This window comes from Sinocyclocheilus grahami, unplaced genomic scaffold (assembly GCF_001515645.1).
Source record: "Sinocyclocheilus grahami isolate Dianchi unplaced genomic scaffold, SAMN03320097.WGS_v1.1 scaffold2853.1, whole genome shotgun sequence".
In the NCBI taxonomy this organism is placed as follows: domain Eukaryota; kingdom Metazoa; phylum Chordata; class Actinopteri; order Cypriniformes; family Cyprinidae; genus Sinocyclocheilus; species Sinocyclocheilus grahami.
The window spans coordinates 19,220-28,413 of record NW_015508028.1 but is presented as its reverse complement, the minus strand read 5'-3'; the positions used below and the strand labels follow the sequence as shown (position 1 = coordinate 28,413).

The 9,194-nt window shown below is 33.2% G+C and overlaps 1 long non-coding RNA gene across 2 annotated transcripts; it reads right to left on the bottom strand.

Annotated features, from left to right (window-relative positions):
* Positions 1–783: 783 nt before the first annotated feature.
* LOC107575743 (uncharacterized) lies at positions 784–2,206 on the bottom strand. Of its 2 annotated transcripts, XR_001607931.1 has the most exons (4): positions 2,036–2,206; positions 1,830–1,919; positions 954–1,167; positions 784–821 (listed from the first exon to the last, which is right to left on the bottom strand). It is a non-coding gene; the product is annotated as an uncharacterized lncRNA (long non-coding RNA). The 2 variants fall into 2 exon arrangements; XR_001607932.1 differs by lacking the exon at positions 1,830–1,919.
* Between the last annotated feature and the right edge of the window lie 6,988 nt (positions 2,207–9,194).

Here is a 9,194-nt window from a genome sequence, read left to right as displayed (position 1 = left end):
ACCTCTGCTTCTAATAAACCAGACAACGACTACTACTTCTTTGTGCGTATTCAATGTAGCGACGATGCAAGCTGCCTCTAAGAACACGAGGAAGAAACGAAGAAGAATAACAGGGACTAAACGCGCTCTGTAGAGTAGTTTGTCCGTTTAGGGCTACTGTAGAAACATGGCGGTGCAAAATGGCTACTTAACCATGGAGGGGGAGCCGCGGTGTATGTAGACAGAAATGGCTTATTCTAAGATAATTAAAACATAACGTGAAATTTGTAAGGTATTTATACACCACTGAAAACATAGTTTTGTATGTTACATTGCATTTCTGTAAACAGATTCTCAAAAATATTACACATTGTACCTTTAAACAAAACGCATAAGATGGTTATACCACTTTATGAAAAGACAGAAGAGTGAACACATTTTGTTTCACTTTCTGTACCTCTTTTTAAGTTTTATGTTTCAAACTTTTTTTTATATCATATTACTATATTTATATGCTACTATCAAATTAGTTTTGAAATGTAGAATATATACCTAAGCTGTATAAATGTCAAGTACAAATGCAATTTATACTTAAAAAAATATTCTCTTTTAAAAGACCAGTAGTGAAAAATGACCACATACACATTGCAATGCTCATCATTTATTATTTCATGATGTGAATTGATGCTCATATTCTTCACCATTTATTCCGATTTTTTCTCGGGATGTACACGTTGGCATGTCAGGCATCTGCCATAAACCCTCACAGCAGAGTGATCTCGTGTAAGGGTGCTTAGGATTTTCGGAGCTGATCATTGATCGTCAATCACAGGAAGCAATATCTGCACATTTTGAGAGGGAAAGAGAGAGAGCGCACAGTGATTCACTCACGCTGTTTGTGAAATTACGTCTCACAGAAAGTTTTCAAATTACTCTTTAAGTTATTTAATAAAGAAATATGAATTGTACCTCACCTTCAGCATTATAATTATTTTACCCGCACCGGACAGAGATTGAGACCGTGCCGCTGTATGTCATGCCAAACCTCTCACGACAGGCGCATCATCAGCTTGAGATCGGTTTATGACATCGGCCTTTAGAGGGACTGCCGATAAATCGGAGCACCCCTAATCTCGTGCTTTGTCTTTATCTTGTGCTTTGAAACCAGCGATGACAAGGAGTTTGGTCCTGGAGAGAGAGAGAGAGAGAGAGAGAGAGAGATATCTTAATATGAATCTTATAATTATTCTTTGCAAAATGCTTGATGATTCTGTTTCAAAACACACAAACAACCCATTTTGACAAGATTGTAATCGTATAATATTTTCTTAAATTTAAACACATTATGCAGATGGTAACTAGTCAAAAACTAGTTAAAATTACATATCTAACATAGACTCAACAAAATTAATTTAATTACTACACGATTTAAATAATTTTATTGAAAAAGCTTTGACTCAGCTCTCACTAAGCTAGTAAGATAGCTAAAATGTAATTTGTTAAATTTTTTATCTGCTATATATGATCAAAAGTCTTACTGTATTTTTATATTTAAATTATGTTATTAGGCTACATGTCAGTTACATTTTAGTTTCATTTTATTTTGTTTTTGTTTTCATTGTCTCCCGTTTTTACACTCTTAAAAAGAATGGTTCTTTATTGGCATTGATGTGCACAAAAGGTTCTTTATGGAAAAAGGTTCTTTGTTCTTTAGATTTTTTAAATGTTCTCCACACTAAGAAAATAATGGTTCTTTTAAGAACTCATTACTGAAAGGTTCTTAGGGAAACAAACAGTGCTAACGTACACTCACGGTGTGCTGTAATGTTTTTGAAAATCATGATCCTAACCTTTATCTCCATACCGAAAGCTTTTAAGAGCATTCCTGCTCTTAATCATCTTTATGAAGGTTCCACCTGCTCCAGACCAACATACAACACCTGAAAATTACATGTGGAATGTGACATTTAATTGAATATCATTTAAATTAAATTATAAATTATTCTAAAAAACACTTGTGCATGTTGTTTTAACAATATTTTATTAAGTAACTTACAAGTTTTGTTGTGGGCAAAACACATGAAGATCTCTCTCCGGGATAATGGATAATAGATAATGGACAAAATTATTATTTCTGAGAACTGTAGCCATGCCAATTGTATGGAAACCCGTTTCCGCCACTGAATAAAAAATAAAAGAGGTAATTGCGACTTTTTTTTCTCACAATTCTGACTTTTTTTTCTCAGAATTGCGTGATATAAACTCGTAATTGCGAGTTAAAAAGTCATAATTGAGAGATATAAACTCGCAATTGCGAGACAATGTCGCAATTCTGACTTTATAGCTCACAATTGCGAGTTTATATCTCACAATTCTGTGAAAAAAGTCAGAATTGTGAGATATAAAGTCGCAATTATCTTTTTTTTTTCTTTTTTTATTCAGTGGCGGAAACGGGCTTCCATACAATTGTGTTACAGCTGTCTCTTACGGTCAAATGTTTGTAGATGTTTTAAAGTGTTTCTCAATACTGCCCCTGGTGGCCCTGCACTATGGCTTCCCAACCCAACCCTGCCACCTCCACTCTCACACCCAAACACTTCACATCCTAGATGTCGCCCTTATCTACCACACCAGATTTAACCCACGGAGCAGGATTGAGAAACTAAGAAATATCAAATTATTTAACATGCTATATTATTTTAAATTTATATTATATTGACTATCATTATTGTTGTTATTATTATCATCAAATATTTTTGAAAATAGCCATTCACAGAGGTAACCTAAATTTTGTTTTAATAAATATAAAAAACTGTCCTTTAGAATTTCGAAATTATTGTTGTTATTATTATCATCAAATATTTTTGAAAATAGCCATTCACAGAGGTACCCTAAAATTTGTTTTAATAAATATAAAAAACTGTCCTTTAGAATTTCGAAAATACTATTTTTGTCCATTGTACCAATCTGAGAAAACAAAAGTGAATGCAAGTTATTAGACAATAATAAAGTACTTTCAATACTTATACTTAAAAAACTTAAACTTAAAAAACTTAAACTTAAAACAATAGACTTAATTGTTGAGTATAAAATGTAAAATAAATATTTGTTTGTCATCTGGTCACTAATAATTTTTTTTTCCGTATCCAAGTCAGTTTAATCACCGTTCCATATTAATGCGCTGCTTTCATTGACGCACACAAACACACATATCACTCGCACACTCGTGAACACTGCCCCACGACTTAAATATCTTCCATGCTGGGTCACTACGTTACATTCCTCAGCAACGATGAGATACAAGTGCTGTTTTTGAAGTAACCAAACTCACAGCTACATTGTTTGTAGGGAGAGATGCACAGACGCAGGTAATTCACACACTCTCTCTCTCTCGACAATTAATTTAAATAAATGATATAATTAATTCAAATAAATGTGATCTTACCGCACGATTTGCTATCTGTGTCTGATCTGAAGTGGGCAGAATGCTAGAGCTAACAAGCCATAACTGATGAAAACAATCGTAATCTTTCCCCTTCCAGTCAGACATTGCGTTACAAACATCATTAACAGCTTTTAACGTCTCAGTGCTGGTCCACTTCGCGTTGGGTGGTTCTTTGCCTCCACATTGTGTATTAAAATCATTTAATGTACAGTTAGCTGTGGATTATCCCTATATATTAATAACTAATATATAAGAACTGTGTGTTCCAACACCACTCAGTGTAAATGATTATATGTTAGATATATATTTTATTTTATCTTTGGAAATATAAAAATATAGATAGTTAAGTTAAATAAGTTGATATTTGCTGAAAGTTGTGTAGCCAATTTTCTTAAAAAAAAGAAGTGATACTTACCCTATCTATTCTTTTTTTTTTTGTAGTAGCTTCAAAGATCTTGGTAATTTATAAAGGATCTGAACCAATCATTGTTTGTGGGCTGTACATGGATTTTTTTTGGGGGGGGCGGGGGGGGCGGGGAGGAGTGAGGTAGGGAAAAGGAAATATACCCTAGTACAAAAATAAAAATTGAAAACATGACCCTTAAAAATGTAATTTTTTGTATAATCTTAGGTAATCATTTTGATAATCATATTAAATATTATTTTCAAGCTGATTAGGATGAAGGTGTTATTAAGTAAAGCACTGGTTACTAGACAAAACTTTCTAATGTAACTAGAGGGTGTCCCTTATATTGTTTTAATGCCTGTCATCATTCATCTGTGTAACCAACAAATGTCTTCAAGAACGTGAAAGCATTCATGCTATTAGAACTACTTTAAGTTTCTCAATCACTCACTGTATCTTGCTGTTCTGACAACGTGATCTCAAAAGTATTCATATGTATTTTTATGTAAAATGTGGTTCTACCAAATGAACATTTCCTTATGTTTACATAGACACTGAATCATACTTGATGTATTGACAGCATCTAAATGTACAAAACTGATGTTTTGGCAACATCTAAAACGTTAAATATGTATGTAACAACTTTACAGACTTACAAATGAATCCTTATGAATATTAAAATCGCAGCATTAATATTTTTATTATATTGTAATCAGTTGTCCTATAAATGACATTGTTTTTAATCACATTCATTAAACGTTTACTTAATATGAAATAACATTTCATTCTGTTCTGTGTGATTTCTGCTGCCAACCCGTTTCGAAGGATTACATATTGTTAAACAAGACTACACTTTAAAACCTTAAAATGTATAACATTTCTGTAATCGTTTAATCATTACTTATCATTTAATATTTTTGCCATTGGACACAAAAAGCATTTTTTTCAGGCATGCTGTGACTTACACTAGAACCATGAAATACACCAAAAACGAAAAAGAAATATATATTTTTCATATGTTGTAATTCATATCTTCAGAATTCATATGATCGCGAGGAACAGACCCAAATTAAAGTATTTTTTTCAGCAATCTTCATCTCCTTCCTCAACAGCGACCATAAGTGTCAAAACCTGCACTGACGTGCTTGTTACAAATTAAAAAATGGCTCCTTTCTAAAGCTTTACAACAGGTTTTACGGCAGTGAAATAAAATGCTCATTGGCTCTCGTCTGTGTCATCACATCTCTCACTGCTTATCAGTTTTCTGATATGTATCATAGTAATGAAGTGCCTACAGCAATTTCAGTTGCTGCTGAACATTCTTCTTTTTTTTTTTTTTTTTGATAGGTTGAAAATCAAATTTATGTGACGATACCAAATCGGTTGAGATGTCAAACAAATCGCGATACAATTGGAGTAGGAGTTTATATGAATGTATCTCTGAGGGGAACTGACTGTCTTTAGAAAAGTTTACGTGGTATTTTCTTTTCATCTTGCCTCTGATCAATGCATATTAAAGTAGCGTTCATAAGCGCTGCTCTGCTTTGTTTTCAAATAATAATGGGATTTCAGACGTTCCAGGTAACATGCTGTCAGCACACTGATCTATGTGAGGTATGTACAATATGCTTTGCAGCTCTTTTTTTTGTTACAGAAAAATGCAGAATGCACAGATTCCTCTGAACCAAACTGGACTCATTGTTTATACATAGGTGTAACATCTACAAAAGCATATGTCATGTTTTTCTTTATTGTATTTAGTTAGCAGTCAAATACAGAGCAAAAAACACAGAACATTGTGTAACAGTTTAGGGAATGTGAGAAAGAACTACTACTAATAATAAATATCATGTATAAGCATATATTGTGTCTGTTCTTTTCATGTCATATGTTTAAGAATGGTGTGTGAAAGCATCCAAAATGTCATGATCCACAGTGTTGCGTTAATCATGTTTAACATTTGAAAATCTTATTCAAATTTGTTTTTCTCATTTTACAAGTATACATACTGTACAATGAAACCATTTCTGATCTTCAGCATTCTTGGGCAGGGATTCCCAAACAACCTAATTTCCTAATCCTAATTCCCAACTCCTCCTGAGATTAATATCTGCTGAGATATTAATAGTAACAGTAATTTAAGAACACACTTTCATGTTCACAGTTCTCTGATGTTGGTTAATAGTAACATGACATGCAGGTTAACAAATAAAATTGTATCTTTTTTAGTAAGTCTTTTATTTTGACTCTTTATAGCGAATTAAAAACAAAAATTATATTGTAGATTATATAAATATTAGTTACATTCATTAAATGTTACTATGACAAGTACAGAAGTAATTACTTTATGAATATAACTCAAATTGATAAGACAAGGAAACTTTCAAAACAATATATGTATGTGGAATAAAGCAATGCAAAATGATTAACATTTTAACTACAAGAAAACATTTTCTTCTCAGTAGCTTATATATGTAATAGAAACTCTGGCTATATACAAAATAAACAAGAAATTAAGAATGACACAGGATACTCAAACAGACTAACTTATAATGAAGATATATTAAGAAAATAATATTTTAGAAGGGCCTCATCTATTAATTTTGCCTGGGGCCCCCACTTCATCTTGGTTCGCCGCTGGTCAAAACAATGTATAGTTTGTGTAATATGATAAATCATCTGAGCTGTTCTGCCTGATTGATCACAGGCACACAGCAGAGCAAACAAGAAGAATAACCTGCGCTAACCCAGGCTAATATAGCTTTTTACTCTTTGATGTGTTTAGCTTTTTATTTCATATGTGAGACTCAAATTTTTGTTTGTAGTAGCCTACCTAGTTGTCATTGATGACTAGTACAGCAGTGTGTTTACAACAGTGCTTGAAATAAACGTCTAGGTCTACAAATGTATCTGTGGCCTAATGGTAAACTTCCTCATTGTCTTCCTGCAGAAAGAACAGCTTTACTAACCGTTTTCTGGGGATTTGGGACAGCATCCAAATTCCACCATGTAGTGTTGGTGTGTGGGTAATTTGAAAACCACCCATGTTCTCATGTTTTAATAAAATAAATGCTATCATAAGCTGCAGTTTCATGGGTTGTGTGGGGAAGACGCATTAGGGGGATGATAGAATAAAGTGGAACTTATCACAGCATGTGGTAGTAGGATGAAGTTGTGATGCCTGTCAACATTCTTGATTAGTTACTGGTAACCAACAAACATCAGTCATATAGAAAATAATTCATGTCATTAAAATCATTTTGAGTTTCTCAATCACTTTGCATGTTCTACTTACTTGCCTTCCCTGAAACCACATTATTATTTAGAAATATGTTTGATCTGTCACACACTTGCTCAGGAAGTAAGACCAATTAATTGTCTTGGAAAGACTGTCAGATTTAAATCTTTTTGCCTTTGAAATGATTTGCAAGAAAACAAAGCTGCAGAACAGGTCTGTGACAGTTGGAGAAGGCTGTCTGTTTGCACTCCCATTTACAGTCTCTCATTGGCAACGCTGTGGCAGATAAGGATATAATTTTGTCAGTATAAACAGATATTTTTTAACCTCATATAACACAAAACAACATCCCATAAATTGTCAAGTTCTCTGTTGTTAGCCTTGAACACTTCAAGTCTGTAAAAATAGGCCCTTTCCTTTCAGTTAAATAAAACTGTTATTAAAAACATAATGAACACATATATAGTAGACTGATGAAGCCAGTTTATTGGGGATTACTGTGGGAACATTTAGAAGGAAATGAAAAGAAAAGACCAGTTATTCTCCTCTCAAAACTTCATACCTATCTGACATCTGAACATGTGGCTGTTACCACAAATACTCTCTTCCCTACAGCGACATCAAAGTGGTCAAACCTGAAGTGTGTTCTGTTTCATTCTGACTTGATAAAAAAAAAAAAAAAACATTATCAAAAATAAATAGAGCAGCCCACAGGGATGATTGAAAGATACAACTACAAATAACTTAAGTTCAACTTTCAACAAAATATTTGTATTTGTTTGTATTTTTGTTCAGAAATGGTGTTTTTCTGAGTTTCAAATGAAGATAAGCTGCTGAAATGATGATTTTACTACATTTGCCTGGCATGATCATTACAATGGAAAGATGTACGAAGGTCAAGTTTCAATTATGTGTCCGTTTATTCTTTCTGCGCCTCTGATGCTCGTTCAAAAAGTGTGCTGGATTTAAAGTTATCCACCGCCATCTGATCATTTGACTTCAAGTGTCTTTAAGTTTGTTCTAAATATGCTTTCTGTATAAATGTTTACAAATGTGACACGCTTCAAGATCTTTTTTCTTTTTTTAAAATCAGGTCCAGATTTTTCCAACGCTATCTCACGGCCAATTCTTACGTGTTTTACGAGGTGGCTAATTCGTATGAATTTGTACGACCTCACTCATACGATTTTGTACGATTTCTGTGACGGGTAAGTTTGGGGCGGGGTTAGGCGTGGTTCTTCATACAAATTCATACGAATTTGCCAACTCACAAAATACGCACGACTTTTCACAAATCATATGAATTCATACGAGGTCGTACAAATTCGTACGAATTAGCAACCTCATAAAATATGTAAGAATTGCGTTGAGATCGGGCTGGATTTTTCATCCTCAACAATTTATACATCACACGATGTTAATGTATTCAGTGTCACTACAATTCTCAAACCATGTTTGCCTACTGCTCCACAGCTCTGACAGCATATTAATTTTCATGATACAGCATTATAAAATGTTTATGTTATACAAAATATCCATTGTAAGGAAGGTAAGTGAGAATGAGAATGGCATCAGCATGAATGAGAACAGACTCACAGTAACACCAGCAGTGCTTTTGTTTCTTTTTGGAATTTACTATGACAAAAAAAAAAGTAGTTAAATTAAATAAATAAAGTGTGTAAAATGGTAATGCATGCTAAATCACATTTTATTTGCTGTTTCCTTTCAGTTAAATAAAACTGTTATTAAAAACATAATGAACATGTATAGTAGACTGATGAAGCCAGTTTATTGGGGATTACTGTGGGAACATTTAGAAGGAAATGAAAAGAAAAGACCAGTTATTCTCCTCTCAAAACTTCATACCTTTCTGACATCTGAACATGTGGCTGTTACCACAAATACTCTCTTCCCTACAGCGACATCAAAGTGGTCAAACCTGAAGTGTGTTCTGTTTCATTCTGACTTGATAAAAATTCAAAAAAACCTTATCAAAAATAAATAGAGCAGCCCTCAGGGATGATTGAAAGATACAACTACAAATAACTTAAGTTCAACTTTCAACAAAATATTTGTATTTATTTGTATTTTTGTTCAGAAATGGTGTTTTTCTGAGTTTCAAATGA